Source organism: Anneissia japonica, unplaced genomic scaffold (genome assembly GCF_011630105.1).
Source record: "Anneissia japonica isolate Jap-2015-1 unplaced genomic scaffold, ASM1163010v1 scaffold288236_len29568_cov102, whole genome shotgun sequence".
Lineage (NCBI taxonomy): Eukaryota > Metazoa > Echinodermata > Crinoidea > Comatulida > Comatulidae > Anneissia > Anneissia japonica.
The window spans coordinates 3867-9947 of NW_022750218.1; the positions used below are offsets into that span (position 1 = coordinate 3867).

A 6081-nucleotide genomic window follows, 5' to 3' on the forward strand; every position below is an offset into this window, starting at 1 on the left:
TAATTTTTGTTAGCAACGAATCTAAATCATCAGAATTGTAGTTAATTTTGTAATTACAGATAATTAGAACCCCTCCGTTAAGAGTGACCCCTATGCAAGGGACAGTGTTTGGCTTCAAATCAAAGGAATATATGTATGTTAATACTACGACCAATCTATATACAGAGGACAATTTTGTTAGTCATATGTGAACGCTTAAGGAGTTCACTGTGCTAAAGAATGAAATTGTAGATGTAAAACTTCTCTTATTCAATACATAAAGACAAGCAATGATTTCCAATTACCAGTTAACAGTTGATGTTTATTGAATACAAAACACTTCTTTCTGTCACCAATATTACGGCGTAAAAATACCTACAGTGAATGCTCTTTTACTTTTTTTTTGGAACCAGCTTCCAAATTACATAACATCTTCCAACTCTATTTGCAACTTTAAGTTGCAGCTTAAGACCTATTTGTTTTCCGGTGGCCTTTCACATGCGTTGAGTCTTTGATCTTCTTTGGGGAACTGGTGCAATATAAATTCGAGATATAATAATAATAATAATAATAATAATAATAATAATAATAATAATAATATTAATTATTATTATTATTATTATTATTATTATTATTATTATTATTATTATTCTTTTTATTATCATCGTCATGATTATCATTACCAAAATATACTGCATTACCACAAGATAGTTTATAGCTGATCTATACTTAGGAAAATATCTCTTCGGTTATCCTGTCTTTTGTCTTTTATATACTTTACGAAATATTCAACTTTATTTTAATTTCCTCTTTCCACTTAAAATTGATGAAGAATTACTGTACCTTATTACGTTTCAGTGTGTATCTCTTCACACACAAACACACACACTCACACACCCCCACCCACACCCCCATACACACAAACACACAAAATGAATCTACTGTTTCGTGTGAGAGACCAAGGTGTAATACTTGTAAACATGTATACTCAACCAACAAACTTGAACGACCGTCTGGATAATGTTAAAATATATGATAATTTCACAAGTACTTCCACGAGTCGTATTTATGCAATAGTTTGCCAGAATAGAATAACAGAACATTTAAGATCAATTAAACTAGCACTAACTGGATGCCCAGTTGCATCCTAATATTTGCATCCTACTATTTTGTAGTTTATACTGGAGTCAAAATCTGTAACACCACTGATACATCTAGGAAATTTTTAGAAGAAAGAATAATTTTTAAATTTGGGACTATGGCACCTACAAATATTAATGTATTATTTAATTCATTTAAATTATTATTCAGCGGGTATATCATTGTACATGTATATCATATTCATGGATTTTTTTAATGACATTTAGGCCTATCTTTGCTATTGTTCTAATTTTACCATTGCATTGTTTAAATTTTGCTTTTGTTTCTATGAGTACCAGCTCATCATTGACCAAGGATGTATTTATGTTCATGCATTTTGTCTAAGTAATATTTCTCATTGGTCAGTTTATCATAAGCTTTAATAAATATTCTACTCTCACTGTATTATGTATCACTTGAGAAAGACCTGTGGTCGAAAACGTTCGTGAGCATCTATTTCAAATAAATTGGGGCAAATTAACAACCTAGTCTGTTTTTTTTATTGTATATATATATATATATATATATTTTATAAATATTCAATTGTAACCCTGAAGAGGGGAGCAGGCGCTCCCGAAAATTTGGTTTTTTAAATAAAATATATGCTTCAAAGTAGTCACCTTGTGAAGAATGTTATTTCTGTTCTGCTTACTTATTTTATATATATTGAAGCATACGTGGATTGGATATCTTTTGATCATCACCAACATGTATATATATATATATATAAATCATCAAAGGTACATATACAGTGTACATATATACAGTATATACATTGTATATATATATATATATACAATGTACAGTTTATATATATACAATATAGTATATACATACAATATAATACATATAATAATGTATATAATACAGTGTATATATATACAATATATACCTTCAATATCATATATTAGTTTCTGTGCAGCTATCCTTGCTGTTGTGCCTGTATTTTTTCTTACCGTACTCCTCACAACGCAAATACGCTTGATGAAAAAATACGAAAAAATTGATTCAAGTATACCGATAGTAATAATAATAATAGTCATGCAGAATAAAATTAATGATAATATTAATATTAATGTTGATGACAATGATGATTTTAGATAATGATAATATCAACAACAGCAACAGCAACAAGATTCATATGCGGTGCATTAAGTTTATCAGAGCAACACGGTTTAGAAAATGAAAAAAAAAAATCATTTAATGCGAATCGAAATTGTTCATTTAAGAATGAAATTGAAAAAAAAAAGTAGCAGAGGTATCTTGATCTGAAAATTGATAATATCTAAGAAAAAGTCTGATAGGCCGCTAGTTTAAATATGCGGCTTCTAGGTGTACCAACCCTTGGAGAGACATACAAATGCAAGAACATTATGAAAATAATAATAACAGCATCATCAATAACAACAATAACAATAATAATAAAATAAATGAATAATAATATTAATAATAACAATAACAATAACTATGATAATAATAATAATAATATAATAATAATAACAATAGTAATAATAGTAATAATAATAGTAAAAATATTAATAATAATAATAATATTAGTAATAATAGTAATAAAAACAATAATAATAATAACAATAATAATAATAATAATAATAATAATAATAGTAATAATATTATTATTAATATTATTGTTATTATTATTATATTATTAACAATAATAATAATAGTAATAATATTATTATTAATATTATTGTTATTATTATTATATTATTAACAATAATAGTAATAATAATAAAATAATAATAATAATAATAATAACAATAATAATAATAATAATTATAATAATAATAATAATAATAATAATAATAATAATAATAATAATAATAATATGTAAAAAAATGACAAATACCGGTACCGATTTTAACATATAACACCATTTTCAATTTAATAAGACATTAACTATCTTTCACTGCAAACAAAATACAGTAAAAACAAAACATATTAATAATAAGATTACTTTCCCTGCTGCAGCAAAGGTTGATGAATCGTCACAAAATGTTCATATAGGCTTCAATCCTTTTGTTTACTAAATTCAGCGTGAATGAATAACGTCATTTGATGTCCAATGTACTTGTTTATTTGTTAGTTTAACCATACACAGATTGAAGTTAAAATTGTCTGGAAAATTATTCTATTTATTTATTTATTGAACATATACAGGATAACACACAGGAGGAAGTAACAACCTGTTTTACATATGGTCCTGTTCTGTGGTGTAAATTACAGTATAAAAATCAACAACTGAAAATAAACTTAATTACAAATAGGGCCTATGAGAAGTTAAAATCACTAGGCAATGTAAAAAATGTATATAAGAACCTATTTGCAAAATTAAAATACTAACATTCTGTAGTAGAATATTAAAAAATGAGTCAAATAGTTTCAAGAAATGAAACCATATCATAAAATTGATAAAACAAAATGCTAGTATTTTAAAAGCAGTATATTAATTCACATTTTATTTATTATTATTTAAATTTCAAATATATAATCCATGTATTGTCTGGTAATGAAAGTTATGCGTGCTGTTTTTTTTGTTTTGTTTTTGTTTTTTTGTTTTTTTGTTTTTTTTAATTATTTATGTTGATATTTTTATTCAAGTATTTTTTAAACATCAGTTTTAATGCAAAATGTTATCATTTTCATTTAAGGCCATTTTTACTGGGTTATTCTTGTGCCATTTTTTCCGGGGCCTTTTTTCCTACAACAGATTAGCTGTTCCTCAATTTAAATACTCCCTCTATTTAGAGACGAATGATCATGGGGTTGGCGAAAGAGGAATAGGTCTACATCACTTGTCTAGATACCATGAAATGTTATATTAATAAATAACAGCATGCAGTAAATTTACATCCACTTTAAATCCATTTAATATAACATTTCGTAATTTCGCCCTAAATTTAAAAAAAAAAATCTCAATTCCACATTAAGTGCAAATAGAGGTGCCGTCTCCCGTAGAGTCACAGGATGGAGTCAGGAAATCGGCGGGAAGCCTCGCACACTCCTGCGGCAAGCATGCACTAATCTCGTAAAAAACATAAAACTTAAAAGACCAAACTGACATTTTCCGTCAATTAAAGACTAGGCCTATACCCTTAAAATATACACAGTAGTGTATTATTTTTTTATTTTTTTTGTTTTTTGTTTTTGTTTTATTTTATTTTTTTTTTTCAGTTTTGTTTAGAGACTACAGACATGAGAATAATATGCTCACAAAAGTGTTTTACAAGTGTATAACACTGCTCCCCCATACCGTTTGTGTTGTACGTTGAGGTTTCTATTTTGTAATTTAACAGATTAATCAAAATTTAGAGCTCATTCAATTCTTACCATATGAGCTTAAAATATTGGATGTTTATAAACTTTATAAATTATATTATATTTCTAAATATAATATGCTTTATGAAAAGATTATTTTCTAAAGATTAATTTATGATCTTGACAGAGCTTTATTCTAGTATGAATTTATCTATGGTTCCACATGTTTGATGCTCCGTGATTTACTCTTCTAACTGACCGTTAGCCGCTGTCAAACACAAACACAAACGGATAACACTAAAGGTTGTTATCTATTATATTATAAAGCATATCAAAAATGAATGAATGAACGAAAGAACGAATGTATAAATGAATGAATGCATGAATGAAGGAATGAACAAATGAATGAATCAATCAATGAAGCAATGAATGAATAAATATATGAATGAATGAATGAATCAATCAATCAATTAATCAACGAATTAACAAATGAACGAACGAACGAATGGATGAATGAATGAATGAACGTATGCATAAATGAATGTATAAAGGACGCAAATGACTGACTCAAAATTGCTCCTCTAGTATAACCCTTTTATTGCTTGTTCACAAACCCTGTTTGATCACTCGCATTTGTTTGTGTGGTAACTGTAAATAACAATAAAATTACATACTGTATCATCATGTCATTAATCATTTGCATAACTATCATAATAGAGCATAATTACATTCGTATGTGAATTACCATACAACATGAAAACATCATATAGTGCTGGATTATTATAATTGTACTATAACATTAACGATTGAACTTGTGAGATATGATAAGACTTACAAAGCTGTGAGCCTCGATAACTACTGTACTATAGTGTAGTGAATTCAGCATTATCTTCAGCTAGAGTATGAATAAATACATAAGACGTTCTAATATAAAGTCAAAGATAACAACATTCTAAGAATACATCAGGGATCATATTCATGTTAGCCAAATGAGGGCGACCCTCAACACATAATATTCAAGACGAACCCCGTTGCCATAGCAACGTCAATCCGAGGAACGTAGGGTCCCTGGAACATCTACATGCCGCGAACATGCGGTCTTACCATTATTTATCAGTAGAATCAAAATAATAAACTATTTATTCAACTATCAATCAATCTATGATCCCAAAACCACTTTACGTCAATTTCTATACTCCTGGGATCCATCATGAATATAAACTACAAGTTTTATGATACAATATTGTGATCATTATTTCAATAAAAGCAACTGGTTTCCATGATTCATTATATGTGAAATGATACAGCGTAGGCCCTATCTTGCTAGCACTCCATTGCCGAACTAGGGCAAAGTAAATATCTAATTTCTAAGGAAATACACTATGTTATATGGAACAAGGCTTATATATCTGTGATCACAATTATTAACTAATAGAACTGGCTTAGGTATGCATAAAAATAACTATTCAAATATGTGAATCTTACCATAAAACAACATGAACCGAACTTGCCAAGAATAGTATGCGTCTCTCTGCGCAGTGCCAGAGGAGCGCGTAAACTACAACGAAAACAGAAATTCCAAGAGAACTATGGAACGCGCAAGAAGCAGCAAGAACTGCGGACAGCATAGAATGAACAAATGAATGAATGAATGAATGAATGAATGAATGAATGAATGAATGAATG

At 28.1% G+C, this 6081-nt stretch overlaps 1 long non-coding RNA gene across 2 annotated transcripts; it reads right to left on the reverse strand.

Annotated features, from left to right (window-relative positions):
• Positions 1 to 3100: 3100 nt before the first annotated feature.
• On the reverse strand, positions 3101 to 6081 carry LOC117121271. 2 transcript variants are annotated; one of them, XR_004447515.1, is made up of 3 exons: positions 5881 to 6081; positions 5231 to 5290; positions 3101 to 3345 (listed from the first exon to the last, which is right to left on the reverse strand). It is a non-coding gene; the product is annotated as an uncharacterized LOC117121271 (long non-coding RNA). The 2 variants fall into 2 exon arrangements; XR_004447516.1 differs by having other exon boundaries at positions 3101 to 3255; positions 4963 to 5290.